At 38.5% G+C, this 23,257-nt stretch overlaps 1 protein-coding gene across 2 annotated transcripts in view; it reads right to left on the reverse strand.

Annotated features, from left to right (window-relative positions):
* adarb2 (adenosine deaminase RNA specific B2 (inactive)) overlaps positions 1 to 3,770 on the reverse strand; it is a 96,289-nt gene extending 92,519 nt beyond the window's left edge. The window contains exon 1 of one of the 2 annotated variants that reach the window (XM_068648783.1): positions 3,602 to 3,770. The gene's annotated coding sequence lies outside the window, so the exon portion shown is untranslated. The remainder of the gene's footprint in view (positions 1 to 3,601) is intronic. The other variant, XM_049749139.2, reaches the window with a different exon arrangement.
* Positions 3,771 to 23,257: the final 19,487 nt, after the last annotated feature.

The following is a 23,257-nucleotide window of genomic DNA, read 5'->3' on the forward strand; positions in this document are numbered from 1 at the left end:
TTCCTTACTTACAGATCCAGATTACTGCGAATCTGCAACTAAAATTAAATGCCGTAAAATTAGCAATAATATTCGTAAAATTGAGTTCGAATGACAACTAAAGTAGCATTAAACATATAAATAAATAATGTCTATGACCCGAGGAAATATCAGCCAATTAAATCCGACTTTTCTCACGTTCACTGGAGCAAATCTCTCGCTGTTGACTTGTTCTTTAGCGGACGTTGGTTCAGTTCTTGGTCTGACAGACATGACAGATCATGAGCAGCTCATGTTGTTAATTTTGTCAGGGAAATGCATCCCTTGCCGTTCTAATTAATCACGACTCACTCAGCACATTGCTAAATGGCTCCAATCAAGTCAAGGAGTTAACTTCCTTCATACCCTGTGCATATTTAAAACTTCAACACACACTTATTGACACCTGCTCTGTACGACATCATAAATCACACTTTACTTCTTATCGTTGAACTCTCCATAGACACTGTTCGTCGTCATGTTAGCACTGCAGAGTAATTAGTCCGACATATCTGCAGGGAGTGACAGTGTATTGCCCTGGTGACATTTCTTTCCGGAAAAAAGAGTCGACAAGGGTCAAGCGGCACTTGTAAATATGGTCTTGTTGTTTTATTAGTAGCTCATGATGCCAAATAGAATGTTGCTATGCCGACATGAGTTTCTGACTTAACTGTGGTTCATTGAACAAATATATATTAGGGAAAAAGTAAAAATAACGAGGAATGAAATCTTCAACAGGGAACGAGTGGAAAAAGCTACAAACCTGACTGCTGAGAAAAAAAAAAACATTCTCACTTAAATCCCAGCGAGACTAAAACGGATTCACGGATTACACTGTGTGCTCACTTAGCTTTAATCAAAAAGCAACGCTGCGCAGGCTAGTTTGGTTCTTGTTAGACATTTAAGCCAAGCAGGTTTTGTAAGACGGGGAGGAAATACTTGTCTTGCAACATCTACCTCTGATCTAGTAGCGGATTTCTATTGTGAAGCTTTTTCATTTTTATATTTCAACAATTTCAGGCTTTAACCTTCATCTTGGTAGTCTCAGTCTTCCAATATCACGCCAATGTGGTTTTTTTTTTGACACTACTTTTTTATCCCAGTTTGTATGATCTCTATATGGAAGACGGCATGTTGTAGGCTTGATCTCTGTAAAGCAATAAAACTTTTCTTTTTTTTTTGCTTTTGTTTTCCCTCTGTGAGTCCTTGTACAAAAAGTGCAGGTAAGTCTGCATTTGTCTTCTTTCGGGAGGGAGAGCAGACAAAGAGCGCCCTGAAGCTTTCTCTCATGAACAAAAATGAAACGGAGAAAAAAAGAAAAAGTAAATATGGGTTATTGCTCGACGTGAGCGTGCGTAGGCGGCGGGCGTGGGAATCATAGTCGTAAAACCTGATGTAAAAGTTAATGTCCGTGAAAAAGCGCTGTTACAAATCTATTTTTATATTTTGCTTTGTTGCTAGCATGCTAGTTTATAAATGCATTCCACACATAATATAATTGATTGACGCACGATTGCCTGGCTGGTCCACGGAATCACCAATTCCGTCATCGTATTTAATCGGCATCTCTTTTCTGTTCACCTGTGTGAACTTTAGAGTTTCATTCCCACTCATTAACAGTATAACCAAGTAGTTCTTGGCTTGAGATCAAGTCCACCTCTTCAAAGAGATAGTGGAGCTGAAAAAATCCAGGTTACGAGAGAGGAGGATCTCATTTAATGAGTCTCGTCTCTGTTCTCACTGACCACACTTAAGACGACCTTCTTTTCTGACAGTTGAGGTTCCAATATATGTTCACTAATTGTAAATCTATCAATGTTTTCCATCATTGGATCTCCTGAAATTCCAGAGAAAGGAAATCAAAGCATACAAAAAAATGCATTTTTGTGGTTTCAAGTGCGTCTCGCATTTTTTGAGGATCAACAAAATAGCGTCATCATCATGTCATAATGACACATTCTAAGTTCAAGGGGTAGCTCAGATGATGATGATGCTGTCTGGATATACCTTCTTGTTTCATGTTGACTAATATCCAGCTTTTTGCCAAATCTTTTTTGAGAAGTCTTTGATGCCGGGAACAAAAGAGTCCAACACCAAAGTGTGGACAGTCAAGGTTAAGAACCAAACTTCCTGGATGTTTTATCAGCTCTCCACATACCCACTGGACATCAGCTGCCTTTTAGAGAACATTTGAAGTTTTCAAACAATGTGCCGTCTTCTCGTCGAGAAGTCTACTGGTCTACTCCAAGAGCCTTGTCAAGGATCTAACGTTAATCTATCACCACTTGTTACATCAGCCCTTCCCTTCCTTAGGACTTCTTATTTATTGCTGAAATGGCTTTGAACTCCCACAGACTAAGGTGTTCTCCACCCCATCTCTTTGGTTAGGTGCTTAGGTGGGATTAGGAGGGATGGATGAGGACTGACGGCACTCCTTAGCAATAACCCCCGCAGGGAAAAGGAACATCCAGCAGAACAGGCGGACAATACTGGGCATCCTCAATTTTTTTTGTTTTCCTTCTTACTACTCCTTTTGTAGAATCTACACGGAGCTCCTCTTCAGAGAATTAATTGCGCACTAATGTGATTCATAAGATACATCACACTCTTATTTTATATTGGGAAGGGAACAACATGGAACTCCTGAGAGAGTTGAGCGGAATCATTATCTTAAAAAAACATCTAATCTGTTAATAAGAAGAGCGCAGTGTAAATGAGGACTGTCATCTAGCCTCCGCTGGGATTATTTTATTTTTTTTCCGCTGTACCCAACGTCTATCACCCAGGCTGCTAACACACTTGGGAAAAACACACTAGATGATCCACGGCTGTTTGGCTCCCAGCAAGTGGAACACAAACCAAAGAACCTTTCAAAGTTAAACAAATCACCCTCGGGTGATGTGTCCTTCCACATTTGGCTCCCGACTTTAGCAGCAAACTAATGTTTGTCGACGACATAAACAGTTAGGTGGCGCAGACAGTCGAGAAAAAAAATAAGACGATGCCATGATCTTATTTAAGAAATCGGGAGGAACAAACTACTTTGTAAACAATATTCTATGGCTACAATAAATATAATTAGCTGAAGAATTCAAACACACCATTCTCACATTATTAAACATCTATTATTTTTAAATATTTCCTCTCTAACATCTATTACAGCATTTTGCAGGCAGGCCATCAAAAAACAAGACCGGAAGGCAAGACTGATGAAAATAATCCAGACATCCTCTTCCCTTATATTGCACTCCAGCTCTCCAAGGAAAGCCCGAAGCATTCTCGGGCCCTCTGAGCTGTATAATCCCTCCAGCATGTTCTCGCTCTGCCCTAATCGTTGAACACTCGCAGACAGACGGGAGGCATCCTAATCAGATACTATGACTACCTTGACTCCTTTTTTTTACAGACAGGAGACAAATCCTGCCCTGAGCTCAACTCCAAAATTTCAACAGCCTCTACCAACATTTCATTCTGATTGTTTCCTGTAACTACAACCAAGGTGTGGAATATCACAATAGCCCAGCAGAAAAAACATGATAAACAAATTGATTATTGCCCCCTTACAGTACAAAAAACTGCTTACCCTAGGCAGGAAATAGGCCTTCTTCCATCCTTCTTCTCCTCTCAGCAAAAGAATGATTGATCTCTCCATCGGTGATAAGAAGCTCTTCCCCTTTAGGTTCTCGCTGCCACCCGTGTCCCACTTTCCCTGAGCTATCATGGCGGGCCTGTCTGAGAGGCCAATGATAACGGCAGACCTGGGACACACAGGTAAATCAATCTTAGCAATGGAAGCGAGAGGTAGGAATGAGTGTTTATGTGCCTCAATGTATATTTTTCACCAACAGCTGTCATGGACATGTTATCAGTGCATACACAAACATGATGGAATATGTCAAGATACTGAGTAATTTGTTATGATACTGCAACTCTAGTTATACTGTATGAAATTAATATAGTTAAAGTGCAAATGGGTTCCCATGAGTAGCCCCCTGTTTTAAAAATAGCTCTCTATTGATGGGACAACATGATTTACTTGGAATGGTGTGGAAGTGAGAACTTCAAATTGAAAATGTTTGCAGAGATTTAATGAAACTACATTTTTATGAGATCACATTTTAGTGTGGTGTTTCCTCATTAGTGTCAAACTATAACTTTTCACAGGAGACTTGGATTATTTAGTAGTTTGCATGATTTTTGAATGATTTTTTTGCATGATTTTCCGTGATTTTTAATTTTTGAAGAACAGACAGGTGAGAGAAACGAAAAACAGACTCAGACCCACACGAGGCAGAAAGACATATTTACAAAACATGCACGGCACAAAACTTTACTGTCAGATGAAAATAGAAACAAGGAGAAGCTCAAGTAAATGCTATACCAACACGTAGGAGAAAAATAATTTGACACCTTTCTTGCATCTTCGGGCGCGTTCAGAAATGCACTTAGACAATTCAGGAAATATCGGGGTGAAGCGTATTTCCCAACGTGCCCTCAATGACCCGCAAAAGGTGACCAACAGGTATGACACAGGAGGCCCCGCCCACAAATAATTTTTTTCTTAAAGCCTGAAACCTGTCACGCGCAAACGCTGACATCTCCCAGAGGCATGATAAACTCAACGAGTGGTATGAAGAAGTGCCTCCATGTGTAAAAAAGCTTTTATTGCCTTTCTGCCACATTTTGAAAATAGAAGAGCCTGTAGTGGCGTCAAGCTTCATCCCTGGTGTTCATGGTCATGATATAAACTTCGATCTTTTTTCTGTGTACCCGACTCCTAAAAAAAAATACACTTTGCAAAGTGTTTGTCTCAACCTTGGCTTCATCAGACAAAAAACTCATTTCCTTACATACACTAGAAGAACCTATTACTGAGAATTTGTCATTCAGTAAGGTGACCTTACAAAAAAATCTCTTTCCAAACTATATTTATTCAAGCAATGCTTATAATTACATTTGGCTGTTAGTGTTGCAAACGGCAACACTGACTTACAGGTTGAAGGAGTGAACTATTGATCCAGCAATACAGAGCCATTTTTATTCATTTATATGAAAATGCCAAAATATATCACAGTATTTATTTTTTCAAAGACTGAAGGTAAGAGACATTCAATAATTATGACGCTTATGAAAGTGATCATGGAAAATCCATTGAACACCATCCAATGAATTTACTCATATCTCCCACATGACCTTTACCAAACACAGTTTGACATTAAACTAATGTCTTCTTAATCAATATGCATTTCACAGTTTTAACACAAAATTGATTTTGTGAGTACACCACAAAACTGTCTGCCACATTGCTGTAATTTAATTTAAAAAAAAGAAAAACAATATTAGTACTTTGTTTTATTTATTTTTCTATAATTCTTATTATTTCTGTCTATTAAAACTGTATGCTCTTTAAAATATAGTTTTGTCAGTCCAGCCAGTCAATTTGTTGAAATCAATATTTGATTATAAAATGTGTATTTCTTATCTAAGTTGTGACTATCGCAACAAAATCTTGTTATCTTTAAAGCTCACCTTGACAAGGTTATGAGGGATTTACCGATGGTGCCTGCTTGCTGTTCTGTTTGAATAGCACCAGTTTAAATCCAAGGATACATACTGGACCAAAGACGGGGGAAATGAACTGTTGAACAATGCAATAGTAATTTCGAAGTCACAGGAGATTGCCTAAAAAAGAAAAGTACCGTAAAACATGGCGACAAAAAAAAAAAAATATCCACCTGTCTACTGTATGCTAACTGGACTGTCTGGTTATTATTGCCCCTCCTCCTCCCAAAACAATGTACATCCTGTAATAAGAGGTCAGAGCTGTCATATCTGTATTCCTCACCAACCAAAAATTAAGAATTTAATTACAGTGGCACAAAAGAGAAAGCAGCGGCTCAATACAGTTTCATGGTAATAAGGCGACAGGAGGTTGAAGGCAGCATTTGTAAAGTAATCATTGAGCTACGCTTGATGAATTTTAAATGGGGAGATAAAAAGGTAAGGTTTGAAATTGTCAGCATCTCAGAAGGTACAGAGGAAATCCTGCTGTAAGATTTCAAACATGTTGCCATCTGTGGGCCGAAGATACCGAGAAGTTCATGACCGGGTCGTATCATCGTTGCGAGGCTGGTATTTATATCAAAAGAGGCTTGTGATGTTTTTTTTTTTTTTTTCTCACATGATGGATCTATAAGAAAGAAAGCAGTGATGAGCGGACTTTCTTTTTCTGTCAATTGGTCAGAAATGTTAAAAATAAAGTTGAATTATCTAATTCAAACATATCTTAGATTAACATATTTATTTAATGGTGTTATCAGATCAGGATCTCTTTACAAAAGACATTCAATATTTTTTAATATATACAGTTTGCTACCAGCAATTTCAGTATGTTGAGAAAAAAAAAAGAAAAAAGAGTAAAGTCATTTGCTACCTTGCTTGCATTTTCATTCCCTTGCTCGGGGAGAACAGTCGTTTGGACAATTTGTTCAGCACTTAATAAATTGTATGGAGGTGATATGATTGATCACTCAATGTAGCATACCCAGGCAGGAATATTTGTCGGAGCAAGCATGGAGTATTAGCAATAACTATTTTGGTATATGACTTTCACATATGGCATAACTGGGTCAATGCTTCTAATTGCAAAAAAAAAAAAAAAAACCTGGCTGTGTTCCACTAAAAATATTAGCCGCCTAAGAAGGACAGAGAAAGTCACGCTCATCCAGTACAGTAAAAGTCCTTTCTGGAAAGTTATCCTTCGAAAATAGATGAAATCCAAACCTAATGCAAGTGATTAGTAAAAATACCAGGAACAAATGAGTTTCACCTTAGTCTTTCAAATGAAGGGCTCAGTAATCAGGGTAATTGCAAATAATAACCCCGGCCCACGGTATAGGGCCTGGGGTTCTCAGCCAGCCCCTTCTGTCGCATTCCTTGTTCCCACTGATGATGTCATTAACATAGCGGGGCTCCGAGGCACATCCCGCTGTTCAGCATGATTAAGATACGCACTGACTCGGTGTCGTCAATTCCAGCAGCAGCTATTTCTGACTTTTGCTTTCATTTACCTGGCTAATCTGGCTCCTAGCTTGCTACGTTCCAAAAAATTAGGATTTAAATGAGAATTTGATGATAAAATGACATTAGTTGTCTCATCAAAATCTCAAACTTCCCATAAAATGCCATGCAGGCAAACATAGGCAGTTCTTTCACACCGGGCTTAAACATCTCGCCTCCATGATGCTCCCTTGCCATTTCATTACAGCGAATGATATTTGTCCAGCGTCTTAATGCTTAGATCCCTGTCTCCTAATTGATGTTCTTCAGACAAGAATATTGACGGCACAGCTCATCCAGATCGGCAGCTGCATGAATCGTTATTAGCCCGGCAGTCGGACTCCCCGGCATGTTGCGAGACCATGTTCAAGTTATGCTGACGGACCCCAGGGGATGTGATCGCGGCTCAGACAAGAGATAATTAACCATCCGAGGCTGACAGCCCACAGGTCGGCGACCCGCTGAGTGGGAGAATGGGAGGAAAACACAGGATGGGAGGGCAACCCCTGAGGTGTGTTCACACCATCCAGGGAAGACATTTATTTATTTATTTATTTATTTATTTATTTATTTATTTATTTATTTATTTATTTATTTATTTATTATTTGGGGGATTTAGCGCTGCAAAAATGTATTTATTTATTGAAGTATTTATTTATGTATTTATTTATATATTTTTTATTTATATTTTTATTATTTTTGTTTTTTTAGTGCTACAAAAAACGAATGCAAAAAAAAAAAAAAACCTGCATCCCTTAATCAAAGAAAATAATAAATAATGACCTGAAATCAAATCGCCCAGCTCACATTATAAACTGAATCTTATTTTTAATTTGCATATTCCTGGATATTCCGACTTCAAGTAAACAGCTCTGTTTAATCGCATTTGTCAGGGTAGTGAAGAGATGCTCATCTTACACGTTGTCACGGTTTCCTTGACAACTGCAGTGAGACTTTTGCACGGCTTAATCTATAGTTTCAGATTCTCAAACACAAACACACGGTGATAATTACACACCGTCTACCGTTTGGAAGTTCAATTGAACCGCAGATCAGGTGAAGCAACGTGATCGAGTGGACGACGGCTGTGGACATAGGATTAAGCGCCGTGTTCATTTTCTGCTCAACATGGATATTGACTTTCTGTTGTCCTCCAGTCACTTCATCCCCACCACACTGTTGACATGAAGACTCTCACCTTTGAGCATCACGTTGACACTAATGTGGTGGCAAAGCAGCGTTGGATCTCTCAGAGTACATCAAGGCAAATTACTTAATTCACCAGTTGCTTCCATTTGTATTCATTAGTCACCGTTTGTCACTTGTTACTTGATAACAGCGAGTAGAGATTTGCTTTGTGTCCCCTTTTTGCAAAATGTCATCGAATCAATAAATGGAAATGTCAATTAAATCCACATTCATCCATTGTAGAAGATAAAACAACTCACCAATGTGTTTGTGTAGGTGTACCTAATCGTTTGTCCAGTTTGTCTTTTCTAACATCTTTAATTTTTTTAGTCTTTTCCACTTGACTACCATATTTTCCGCACTATAAGGCGCACTGGATTATAAGGTGCACCTTTAATGAATGGCCCATTTTAAAACTTTGTCCATATATAAGGCGCACCGGATTATAAGGCACATCTTCAATGAATGGCCCATTTTAAAATTTTGTTCATATATAAGATATATACATTTGGCCCGCGGGCCGGATTTTGGACACGCCTGCTGTAGTGGCTCAATATTGGTCCATATATAAGGCGCACCTGATTATAAGGCGCACTGTCGACTTTTGAGAAAATTGGAGGTTTTTAGGTGCGCCTTATAGTGTGGAAAATATGGTAATCATTATTTGACAGCCATTCTAACAAAATATTTAATTCCCAAAACAATAAATAACAATACATAAACTTTAACCAGTGCAACCCTTTTTTTTTTTTTAGCTCATCGGTCAGTTGGTGAATTATCTTCCTTAAGGGAGCATCCCGTCTTTGCGTGTGGACTGATATATTTCCAATATGACGCTTCTGGAGCTGAAATATTTATTTACAACCATAGTAAAATACTTTCATGACGACCCTGCAGCTTCACAGGAAATTATGCTTACAATAGATTTAAAGCACCATTTAAAAAAAAAAAGAATACAGATGAGATTTTTTTTTTTCAATATCACGACTATGCAATACTTTACATAGCAGATATAGTTTGAAAAAAAAACCTGAGTTCCCTCTTCAAAGGTGAAGTGAGGAAATGAGGGGAAAAAGTAAGAAGTGGGCTGGGGATGAATCAACATACTACAAATTCAAAAGCTGCTAGACATTATGTCCATTCATCACCTGCTGCAGTGTGAAGAATAAAAGGAATGGAGTCTATTATAGAACGAGAGAGCTGCTAAACCGCTTGCCACTGTTGATTTCTTGCCGAAGTCGATAAATTGAGCAAGGCCTAAGCAGGCTACATGTGTTAAACAGTGAGCGCCGCTTGGCACGCTGCATTTGTCACCAGCGCTTTAGCTGATTGCATCGCTGTATTGACTCGCTGTATTCATGCGCTCGCCATGCAGAAAATGCACGGAAGAAAAATGCTCTCTGATTGTGCTATAATGGCTTTAATAATACCTCTCGTTTTACATCGTGTTCATTAAACCAAGATAGAGTTGAGTGTGGAGCAGATTTAGACACACTGGCTTCAGCGTTAAGAACAACAAAACAAAACAGTGGCAAATGGCAATCTGTCACTCATTCCTTAACCCCTTCCTCGACCTTTGCTCCTGAATAAAACACACTTCCTGCCCCCGAAAAAAGGCTTTGGAAACTATTTATAAGCTGCCATTGATGACTATAGACGTCAAAGATTCATTTTTACTAGGCTGGCAGTGAGTTAACCTTTTTAACCTATTTTAGAATATGAAAAGCTATTCATTTGGGTTAAGATTAAATAAAATAAATTGTCAGGAGGAAAATACTGGGAGTAAAAAATATTTTTCAACTAATACATACACTGTACCCCAAAATAAATTAGTTACATTAACTTTCATTCAATGTGTAGCAAACTGACAAAAAACTGGACTGTTCCATTTTTAAATAGAAAAATTGAGCGTCAGTTTTGCCACTGAAACAATAGAACGAGGTCCCATCGACTATTTGCTCTCGTTATAAAATTCAATTTGTCTGATCAAAATGACATTCAACCTTTAGCTGCTTGTCTAACGTGCGGTAATTAGGATGAATGTAAATACATAACTTTTAATGTGCATATATTTCTGTTTATTAAATAAATCATCAATGGCCTATATTAGTCACACACTGGTGATTTTTCGAGCTTATTTTTAGTCCTCTCATTACTGCAGTTAGTAGCACCGTGTTTTCTCTTTCCAGGTTCCATCAATGTCTTCCACCCCTCCCTCCCCCCCTCCCCCCCAGAATGTGTGCTTCTCATTATTCACCCTCAATTATGTGAAGAGTTTGTCCTGCACTGCTTAATTACTTCTTCCAGGAAGATGATAAGTTAATTTTTGCGATTAACCCTCTGACACTTTGGCAGACGAGAATATCAAGAGCAGATTAATTTTTTTTTTGTTAGCGTCTGACTCTCTCTGTGACATCGGGGGCATTTATTTGCAAATGGGTGAAAGAGTGTACAAAATAATACAAATGGTTGGATATTTATTTAAAAAAAAAAAAGGTGGATTGATCGTTTAAATTCCATTAAACTGAAACGACTTTCACTCACATTGAAATGAAAGGACCTTGGGCCTCTTGATGGTATTGTCATGTAAAGAAGATGGCAGGAAACAAGTTGCAATTAGTGCTCTGGCTCGCATCCCTTCATCTCTCTCTCTCTTTCTCTCTCTCTCTCTCTCTCTCTCTCTCTCAAATAAAGCTTTGCACTTTGTGTCGACTAATGTTTAACGCTCTCTCTCTCGCTCTCTCTGCACCATCTCCTCTGATTACTGGCATTACAGCAAATTTGCAGTTGATAATCAGCCTCAGATTCCTGCTAAATTTCTCATTACTCTGCTGGAGATGTCACTTGGGCTTTGAGTTTGAATTAATAGGGTTTAATCTGCAAGTGTTATGCGTGTGTGTCATGTGCGGGTGTGTTTGGCCGTGCATCCGTGCTAACGCGTGGCCTCAGACACATCACACGTGTCAGGTACAATCTTGTAAGCATTCCCATGATGCCGCTTGTTTAACAATTACCCTTCATACTTCATTATTTCGGATTGGTGCAGAATAATTATGTGCAACCTTCTCAGCACAAGTGCCTGACATTCTTGGCAATAAAAGAGTCCAAACAGAAACTCTTTTTTTTTTTTTTTTTGCCACACTGTGTCCAATGTTGCCAAAAAAAATGGTTTTAATTTTATCTAGCATTCATGCTAACATTTACTGACAATTTAGAGGCTTTTATTTTTAATATTTCAGGAATGTAAGATGTTAATCAATACTCCACAAATTGCTATAAATAAATCAAAACCTGTCTAGTTTGTACAAATGCTTTTTTTTAGTGTTTAGTTTATAGGTATTTAAAAAATAATAATTAATGAGCTAATCACGATCTTCTGACAATAAATAATATTTTACTGCTATTATTGCACAATATAAATATGATCCTGCCTGCATTTTTAATTCTTAATCAAAATGTGAGGACTAATCAGTTCTCAATCATTGATATGATTGTAATACGGACACCTGCCTTGTGAATCAACAACGTTCTCATTGCCCCCCCGCCTTAATCACTTGAAAATGATCCCACCGAATGCCAATTTGCTCATCAGCGGCAATACAGATAGTGACGTGATAAGCACAATCGACATGATAAGACAACTTGATTAAAGAGTTGAATCATTTTTTTTGTCTTATTTATATATTGCTAAAGTGACTTTAAAGGACTCATTTTTAACCTTTACTGTGACATCATTTGACAAAGTATATGCAAACTGTTTTTGTGACAAATTCACCTTGCCTCGCGTCAGATTCAGGGGAGGGGGGGGGGGGCATTACAGATAAGCAACCAATAATATTTAAGCAGTGGGTGAGGTAATGCAAAATTCAGCCTTCTCACTTCATGCTGTGCCTCAACCAGCAGCAGACACATACATAAAGAAGTCGGCAGGAGATGTGCTCTTGAAGCTTGCATTACCAAGCTGACGGCTTAAGCTTAAGCAGAGAGAGGAATGAGGGACAAATTTAGCAGCAGATCTTGGAATAACTAGGTGGGGATAAAGCTTATATAAAAGTGCAAATGGTTGCACTTCTGGACAGCGTGCTTAAGGATGACAGGGATGAAATGCTGACTTTAATATTTGCAGTTTAGCTGAAAAAAATAATGTATGCACTTGAAAACTCAGCAACGTAGTCACAGCTACATATTTTCTATTTATTATCATTATCTGGGATGAAATGTAACCCAAATAGTTTGTCTCAAAGGGCTTCCCATAAACCATACTTCTGAAACCAGGTTATCAGGTGGTATATCGAGGGGCCTTCATATTTCACGCTTTAAGAAAGAAAGAGGTTTAAATGGCACATGCAGTGCTACTTTTTTGCCAATCCTCAGTCAGCAGCTGATAAGTGGGATTGGACTCTCAGCTTCAGTGATTGGGACATGTGGTCCTCCCCTGTAGTGAGCAGACATGCACTCCTTCCACATTGGCCCGTCATCATCTACAAGCATTCAAACAGAAAGGTTTGTCCTCAACTCGAGTCAATACACCGCTGCTCCTGGAGCTATTACCGATATGCTCCGGCCAAGTGTAAAACGTCTATCTTCGACTTATCAGCACACCGGCTATCGTCCAGGAAGAACTTCCAATTATGCCACACCACCTCTTTATTTTCCGCAACGATGATACAGAAGTTGTGCTGCCATATTTGAGCACTTTGGAGTATTTTATTTTAACAGACTAAACTGTTCTTTCTTTAATAGGAGTGAAACACAAGATATAAATTAGGTATTAGCAAACAACTGTACATGTTGATGAGAAAAAAAAATATTTTTCAAACACTAAATTACGCACATATTCGTGCACACTAAACAAATGAATCGTGGGTGTTCCTCTTCTTGATAAATAAGTGGAGCCACCAGAAAATGACTAATTTGGTCTAAGACTAATAGACTCGTATTTTACTTTAAGATCATTTGTAAAAAAAAAAAATGCAAATGAAAGTCAATCACGTGATCTTTGGATTTATTTAAACATATCACCTGATTCCTTCCAATTTTATTGTACATAAAAATCCATTTATATTACTATTGTGACACTTGAGGGCAAAGTTCATCTAGTTAGTCCATGTGGTCAGCTGACCCGAGGCAGGTATGTAATTGGAGCTTTAAAGCACTCCTTTAAAGACTAAGAAAGCGGAACTGCTCTCCTCTGGCTTTCTACAAACACGTGTTGGCCCCTGGGGTGGCTAATTTTGAATGTAATAATCTATTTAATCACAAGTTAACATTATTGATCCCTGTGTTAAAAGCTATTTACGTGAAGGCCCGTGGGCTGGTCGAGCGACGAGCTCACTCCCCTCTGTGTCATTAATTTCCCATTTCATCTAGCCTGAGGCCTGCAGCCTGCTGAGGAGATAACAAATTAAATGTGTGGGAAGGATCATTTATGCCCGGTCGGGCTCAAGAGGACAAAGTAACTCCTCCTCGCTTAGGTTGTCACAAACATATTTATGTTTACTAGACTGTAACTGTTTGCACGTGTTGTGGGGCTGACCTAATAACGTTAGTGACGACTTTCTTTTCATTTTCTTATTTTTATTTTTTTTTATCTTACTATGTTAAATTATCACAGGAACTAAAAATCAACAGTGAAAGTCAGCGCAAATATTTTATCATTGGGAGGAGACACTGGAAACAGCTTGATGCGTCAGGTTTCAGCACCATGGACAGCGTCTATTGTTTCTCGCTGGAAAAACAAACATTTAACCAGCTTAATTCAATTGAAACTAAGAATTTCTTTTTCAAGAGAGACTTAGCCAATACATCAAGCTTTTTGAATCATTTTTCTTTTAGTTTAGTTCGTATGTTTGATCAAATATTTATTTTATAGTGTTTTGTACGCACAGTGACAGGGCCTCGTAAAATTCGTGATTTCTATTTATGTATATATTTTCACCTTCCAGAAGCCAGAGAAGCTATTAGCTCATAAAGGTGCCTCAGTATTTTATTGTGGAGTTTTTATGAGCTCTCCAGTGTCACTGCTTCAAAGGATTCGTGTCCGTACATGAATCTAACCATGCTAACCTTCAACCCCATTATTCAAGTGAAGCTATTTGTATCCTCTTAGTGCCTCTCGCACCATTACCCTCCATGGGTAGTAGAATCCTTTGGTCCTCCTTTTCAGCCCTACTTTGTTCCTTCAAAAGAAGCTTCAGCCAAGTTTACAAGAAAGAAAAAGGTTCTTGAATGTAATGATAATTGACCACTGCAGGTACGATCATCTGTACCCACAACTGAAAATGACATTTTGGAGAAAAATGATCGACAGCTAACATCCATCTTTCCACACTTTCCACCTTGAACTGAAATGAGATTATTATTTACTGTTTTTCTGTATCCAATCACTCATGCATAGCCGATCTCATGAGTCGACTCTGCGGAGGCTGAATAGATATGAGAAACTCCAAGGATAATTGGAAATTGATTTTTATCTTCCCCTATCCATTTGAATATGATTAACAGTGAGCTTGACACAGCACGTCAAATTAATAATGACGCACGGTGGGAAAAGACGATCGAAATGACAAGATAAATACAGATAACAGTTCATACATAATGCTCCCAATGCAGGTCACATGGACCGATAACAAATGAAGCTCTCGCATGCGAAAGATAATCAAGAGTCATTAACGAGGCAGGTGTAAATGAACGAAACTGCAGTTTGACATCACCTCGAACTGAGCTTCTTGTCTCCCAGTTAATCTATTTGGCAGCTTGATAGAAACCTAGAGGTCATTCGGCATCGTGCTACTCCCCCCTGCCGTGCTGCCCCGACGCTGCTCCACTGTTTCCCGGAATCAAAAATGAAGTGTCGGCTAATGAAAATGAATATCACATTTTGATGTCATTAGTAGGGGGAGCGTCAAGAGTGTGAGCTTAGTTCAAAAGTCGTTATGCAGACGTTAACGTCTGGGCTCAACACCGATGTTAACATTAGCTTGATTCACCGAGCAACTGGACCATTAGCATTCACTCCCTTACTCATTTGAATATTAACTCCCCCCCCCCCCATCACCTCCATCAGACAAAAGTTGTGTGTGTGTGGTAAAGTCATGCTACTAACTTATCTTTAGCCTGCTCAAAACTATTGGTTTTTGATGGCCGAGGTCGTAAATGGGTTACCTAAAATCCAATATATATTGGAGGAAAGGCGCATGAGACTGTATCATCTTGATCTATAACCTGATCTCAAAGCAGGGACCCATTTATTGTCGATTTCATCCAAAAGATGGGCATGTCAGTTGGTGGGGTGGGGAGGGGGAGGGGGGGGAGTCTAGCCTTGCCGCTGTTTATTTTCAAATCAATACTCAATTACTATAAGGAAGATCCGCTCCCTTGCTCATTTTCGAGATGAAATTATGGACTGCAGCAGCTTAGTTAAGTCGAAACCGCTACCATAGACTGTAAGCATCATAAACACGCTGCGGTTAAAAACTGTAAAAAAAAAAATGCCATCTCCTATTCCATTAGCCTATTCATCATTAATCATCCAGTGTGACGTGAGAGATGATCAGAGAAAACTATTTTCACCAAAGGAGCCTTTTTCATTTCAATCTCATCGACTTTAGCATCTAACAACCCATCAATGCGTGTATGTAATGCACTTCCTCTTTTGTTATTGAACAGAACGGAGAGGGAACAAGAGGCTCCTCATCATTCACGTCATTGATTTGCTAAATGCCAGGCATTTGCCACAGGACAGGCTGCTGTCAATAGCTTCGGCAGGGTGTGTGTGTAAATTACTCCATTATGGGGCAGTTTGGGGTATTTATCGCTGAGAGAAATTGATGGTGGATGACATAAATGGGCATGGATTGCGTGGCTGTGAGTCAAATGTCGGCCTTGTTAGGCAAGTCGGAGAAAAAGAAGCTTCCTGAATAGCTCGACACTTTTTGACCATGAAGTCCAACAAGGCATCATTCACTGTAATACATGATGACAGACAGACTTTTTGCTCTTGTAAAAGTAGGCTAGATATGTCCGAAGGGTCTTGGCCGGGTCTTTCCGGAGCACTGACAAGCAGTTCTGTTGTAGTTATTGTTAGTGTCTACTCCGGTTGGACAGGTCCGTCAAAACAGACATGGAACATTGCTGGAAACAATGCTGTCTTGAAAAGAGAAAGCGTAAAAAATGACAGGCGTAGACATAAAAGGGGCAGAGCAGTTGAAAGAAATCATCATCTGATTATGACAGAGGTACAGGAATTATTTTGTCAACATGGCTACAGCAATTCGCAACTTTAATTCTAACGCCACTCTGTCCTATATTCACAAATGTTTCATGGAAACAAAATAAAGCTACAAAGCAGTATGAAGTTACCGTATTTTCCACACTATAAGGCGCACCTAAAAACCTCCAATTTTCTCAAAAGCCAACAGTGCGTCTTATAATCAAGTGCGCCTTATATATGGACCAATATTGAGCCACTACAGCAGGAGTGTCCAAAGTCCGGCCTGCGGGCTTTATAATCTGGTGCGCCTTATAATCCGGTGTACTTTATAGTGCGGAAAATACGGTAAGTAAAAAAAAAAGTAGATTTTCTAAATATGACAACCAGTTGCATTCACTGCCAACCCAGTTAATATCTTTGCCATCTATAACCGTCAATGGCACTGAATGAATCAATTATTTTTTTCCCCAAATACTCAATTATAGTTCAGTAGGCTATCCGAATAGCAAAATATTCAATAGCCGTAGCCCTACTCCACGCAATTATTTCCTCATTTTATTCTTAAGAATAATTTGAAAATTTCAAAATAAACAGACAGTTCAAATCAAATTTGAACCAAAGGGGGAACGGAACAAAGGCTCCTAATAATATGCATGGTCGCAATGAGCCATGTTCAAATTTGCTATCATAAATCCATTTTTCCCACATTCAATATATTTTAGGACAGTGTTTGCTTAATAACCTGTTGAATGTGACACTTCAAACCACAATCAGTCAGTTATTGTGTGGGCTTTCCTTCTCTAATCACGACATTGTGGACTGAATTTTTTTTTTTTTTTCGCATTCGGCAAAAGTATTTCAGCTGGATGTCGGTTTTTACAATATGAGACTGGATGAGAACATTTTTCAAGTGATTACTGATGAGTCAGGCACCGTTGAACATGTGCTTGCTTGCATTTGTTTTACAGTTGAGAGGTTCTGGGTTCGAATCTCTCGCCCGCCCTTCTTGCGTGGAATCAGAGTTTGTGTTTCTAATTTTGTGTTTCCAACAACAATAATAACCAAAATGTGGCATCCTGGAGTAATTACAAACTTGCGGCATCACATCAAATCATCCTAAATATTTGCGCTATAATATCTTTCCGAAACTGCAATCAGCATCTCATTAGCTGATCTAACAGCTAATTCCGGCTGCTATCAATGACAAATGTAATTAGTGCTCAAAAAATAAAACGATAAAAACAGTGACATCAACGTGGCAAATAAGCTCGGAAAAAATTGTCAAAACCTTTAGACGGCTTAGCTTTAGTCAATACATAATGACGCCGTTTAAAGAACACAATCAATGTAATTGATAGAATTATCAGAAGAGATGTTATAATTTTATCAATGGCAGACTAAATATATATATAATTGTGTCCAAAGCAACCTATATGAAAACCTAAAACCTTTACGCTTGATGGATGAATTGTTGAAGGAAAATATAAGTAATGGCACATCTATCCACATAGATTAAATAATAAAAATATAACACACAATGAGTCGAAAATATTGCTGAGACCGTATAGAATATTATACAGCTCTGATATTCATCTGCCAGACAATTTACTCATTTAATTGATTTTCTTAATGCCTTAACATCTTCCAAACTTTAATTGAGATTCTTAATTGCTCTCATAATTGCAGCTCATTAATTACTCAGAAGAGTACAGAATTAGTCAGAGATCAGCCTAAACTGATAAGACACAATTATGTCTCCGGAAGCAAGTTTTTTAATCAAGATTCAAATATTCAAACACAGCTCAGTAAATTGTCATAATGAAAGAACTTCGTCTTTTTTTGTCCACCTTTCAAATGCAATTCATTTTGTGTGTGTGTGTGTTTACTTCAAATATAATGAGGTTCCACGAACCGGACTTTTGAAGAGTAACATTTAGTGACTTATTTGAAGTAGATGAATAGCAAAGGCAATGAAAGATTCCTTTGAAGGAACCAATGCCAAATTCCAATCAAACATTTGCAAAGGTTAATGAATAACATTAGCCCATGTCCAATAAATCTAAACTTGTACTTGCATAAGATGCATAATTTAGATAAGAAATAAATCAAAAGCTATAGTACACAATCATGTGTGTAGAAAAACACACTGTGCAATTTAGAGCAAGTTTATTTATGGACTTATTTAATCAGGTAAAAGCATTTTTGTAACTCTGAGTCTATCGAGTTTTTTTATGCTGAATGAATTAATACTTGATTTTAGACTACGCAGTGCTTTTCCGGAAAGTGATTTAGTTGTTCATCTATTTGTATCTCTTAAGCTAATGGCTCATCAATTTTCAAAGTGTCCTTCTTGACACATCTAAGTTCTAATGTCGGCATTTTCTATACTCCATTACTCCTTTCAAATGATCATTGGACTACTTAATTACATGATAGTTGAATTATAGCCTCATTGAAGTCCGCGACCTTGAAAAGAAGTTGCCATGTGACAAATGACAACGCGAGTGTTGAAAAGCCAACGGCCGAGGCGGAATGATGCATTGTTTTGGGCGGCCGCCTGGTCACTCTGAGGATGCAAAGTTCTGGGAACATCAATAATAGATAATAAAGAATAATAAATGGCCACTTCCAGAAAATTCGAAGGACTTGTGACCATTGACAGTTTATTAAACACGCTAAAACCAAATTCAGTGTCACTGATGTCACATGATCAACGGATATTATGTCCTTGTAGCTCTTCAATGTTTTGTTTTCAAGAAGCGACATATTGAATCTATTTTTCTGCTTTCATAAAATTCATAGAAATATTACACAGAAAAGGAATAGTGGTAGACGCGCTAAAAATTAATATCCGTGCTGAATAATAGTTGTGCTTTTGATTTATAAGCCCCTTTAAAAACTATCAAGGACACCTTAAAGGCCATAGTTGAAAAGATATATTTTTTAAATTATACTCAATTTAGTAGATTCTAAAAAATTAAAAGCTTTTGTATATTTTTTTTGTTGGGGACTTTTAAAATAATATTAATCAAGCAAGATCATTGCTTTATTTGAAGGGGGGGTTTTGGCAGTCCTGGTTAACCTGACTTGATGGAGTTCCTGCCCCATATCAGAGGCGCTACTATCATTCTTGATGTTCAACACCACCACCGAATCACTCCGGCAAGCAAAATCCCCTGAGATGGGTCTTTTTTTTTTCTCCATAGCCAACATGTGAAATATTGCTTTGCTCTGTGTTCACTCAAGCGAGCAAAAAATCATTGCCTCTCTCTCGCTGTAAGGTTGACAGATGGCTATCCATACTGTGAGAAAAAAAACAATGGCTTGGCACAATGAACAAGCAGGTCAGCCTGTTTTATCCCCTTTTCTCTTCCTAAAACTTCCTCCAATTTTTTTTTTCACATCATTTTTTTTTATTATTATTCAGAATCTTCCTGCATCCCTAGCAATGAATCTCAGAATTAAAAATCCAAAGTTGATTTACATATATGATTGGAGATAATCGGATAAGGGTATATAAGGACAGGTGTCATGGGAAAAAAACAAAAAAAAAAGTCCGGTTTTGTTCAGCTGGAGGTAATTGAGTCCTTTTCACATGGTTTTAAGAACATTTCCAGACATAACCACGGGTTGCCATGCATATGAATAGTATCAGATGAATTACTTTAATGCTAATTATATGGTGGGAGAACTACATGAGAAAAGCCTTTTCATGCTAAGCAATGACGAAAATAAGCGTTAAGATTTTTATTCATGATTCAATCAAATCCAATCAAAATGTATTTTTAAAAATAACAAGGTTGACCCAGTGCTTGGGACATTTACATTTAGGGTAGAAAACAAAACACAGTTCCAGATTTTTTGGGAAGGCTCTGTGTTTAGTCTCAAGACCTCATCGAATAAATTTAACACTTTTGTAAGAAAAAAGTCAAAATTAGGAATAAAAAAAAAAAAATAATAATAATAATCTGATTTGGCAGCGATGGAGTTTCGCGAGTCCGCAACACTGTCAGCAAAATATCTGGTGTCTGCAAACGACAATGTCAGTCTGCATATAGACAGGTTCTCTTCACCTGGTTACCAAGGTCGAAACTCTATTCGCTCAACCTTGAAATCACGTGTTTCGATCTGCTGAAGCGACATGGAATGGAAAAGCCATCACATGGAGGACGATTTCGCCCAAGGAGCAGGGAGGCAGAAATTTGGAAAGTGTTTGGAAATCATAACATCTCAAACTGGGTGTTCACTTTTTGTTAACCACATGTGATATTCTTCACGTTGGGTGGCCATAACTCAGCAAAGTTTTATTTATTGAAGAACCTCCAATGAATTGATTAGACCTCTGTGCTACTCACCAGGACAAAGACGCCATCTTGGATCTGTCCACCTGATAATCCCCACAGCTCAAGATGGGTAGGACATTAAACCGAGCAGACACTGTGCTCTTGGTACTCTCCAGCTAATGTCAGGCGAAGGCGTTTTGACAATGAGGAAATGGGTAGGTGACCCAGCTAGGCCACAACGCTTATTGCTTTGACCCTCCCACTTGGCCCTGTCATTGTTTTTCAATTAATCCCGGCCACTTTGCGGCAAACGACATAGACAGATGGCAAGGTCTTTGTCAGGGTTCATGAAAGGGGCGAGGCAGATAGTGCTTACTGGTGGGGAAAAGTGAATTTTGGGGCTAAATGATACACAGCCATGAGCAGAGCAGCTGAGGCAGATTCCAAAGTGCTGATCTATTCAAAGTGCAAGGAACCAGGAAATAAGGTGGAGGAGTCTCCAGGTCTAGAGGATATTAGCTGGCTATGTCAAGGGAGAGTTGTGCATGATGAAGAGATGTAATTGAATTTTTCTCACAGTAAGTCCATGAAGCTGTAAACTTTATGGTGGGGGTGCAGCCCGTTCTTAAAAATATTGAAAACAACAGAATTATTTTTTTTTTAATCAAGTCATTTCTGCTAAAACAGCTCAAATGAGCTGAATTGTGAGGACAAAGAAAATTAAAATGTTTCTATTATTTTTTATTTTATTTATATATTCTTAATAGAATAAGAGAAATTCTCAGAATGATCTGAACATTAAGTACCGTATTTTCCGCACTATAAGGCGCACTGGATTATAAGGCGCACCTTCAATGAATGGCCCATTTTAAAACTGTGCCCATACATAAGCCGCACCGGATTCTAAGGCGCATAGAATAAATAACTCAACGTGGCTCAAACGTTAGTGCACTCACATTATAGTAACATTCGAAATAGTGAAAACAATAACTCAACGTTGCTCAAACGTTAAAATCACACAACACACAAAATAAACACGTAAAGCTTACTTTAATAAATTAGTCCTCATCCACGAATCCATATTGCTCCATATGTACTGGATTATAAAGCGCACTGTCGGCTTTTAAAGTCAAGTTAAAGTCCCAATGATCATCGTCGCACACACATCTGGGTGTGGTGAAATTTGTCCTCTGCATTTAACCCATCCCCATGTGATTTTAATCCATCCCCTGGGGGAGAGGGGAGCAGTGAGCAGCAGCGGTGCCGCGCTCGGGAATCATTTGGTGATCTAACCCCCCAATTCCAACCCTTAATGCTGAGTGCCAAGCAGGGAGGCAATGGGTCCCATTTTTATAGTCTTTGGTATGACCCGGCCGGGGTTTGAACCCACAACCTTCCAGTCTCAGGGCGGACACTCTACTACTAGGCCACTGAGCCTAGTAATTTTGAGAAAATTGGAGGTTTTTAGGTGCGCCTTATAGTGCGGAAAATACGGTAGGTTGAAAATTTGAATGAATAAACCCTGTGTGAGCCAAATACACGATCCAACGCGATTTTTTTTTTTGCTAACCATATAAACCACAACCACAGAAAGCAGGTCCTATGTCTACCAACTGCCCCAAAAAGTAAACGTTTAATTCCGCTGAGATGAATCAGTCTGTTTGCGCCCATCGCTCAACTTTACGGCCCACTAAAGCAAAGGCATATGTGTTGTTAAGTAGCTCCCAATGATTGCTATAGTCGAACCCTAACTTCTCCCCGGTGCTGAACTATTGATTTCACATTACCGAAACATGAATCTTGTAAATAAGAGGTGCACATGGATCCATTGAGTCGCCCCGTTGTGAGTGAGAGAGAGAGCGAGAGGGCGAGAGAGAGAGTGTTAAACATTAGTCGACACAAAGTGCAAAGCTTCATTTGAGGCGTAATTATCTTTTGCAGTCAAGTGCAGTGAGGGGACAAATGGGAGCGCCAGAGGTGACATCGATCCCCTGTTGGTGGACGATAAAGGTCAAACCTTGGAGCCAAAGGACCATTGAGGAAAGAAACAGACAATAATAATCACTAACAAATACGGATTCATTTGAATTCAAAGTTGCCTCTAAAATAAAAATATGCTGCATTAATAAAAAATATATATTTGTAGAGGTGGGCCTGTTTTTACAAATACATCTTTGTGAATTAATTATTTTGAGCCTTCTTTAACCCTGGCGAAATGAATGACAAGTAAAAAAATTATATTTTATTTATACGATTTTCATTTCTTCTTTTTGCCTTTTTTTATAGTGTGCCAAGTGGCTTTAAAATGGCTATAAAGAACTACCAGGTGTAAGCGAAGATACAAAAGAATGATAAATGTAGAAAGGTAATACATCTTATGAGATTTCATCATTAAAATAAATTCAGTCCCCCTCAGGGATGAGAAACATCCTCGTGAATAAAGTTATGGTCCTTTAACAGATCTGATTCAATAAGTGAAGTCTGCCGCACAGTAAGT

The sequence above is a fragment of the Syngnathus scovelli genome, chromosome 18 (assembly GCF_024217435.2).
Source record: "Syngnathus scovelli strain Florida chromosome 18, RoL_Ssco_1.2, whole genome shotgun sequence".
Taxonomy (NCBI): domain Eukaryota; kingdom Metazoa; phylum Chordata; class Actinopteri; order Syngnathiformes; family Syngnathidae; genus Syngnathus; species Syngnathus scovelli.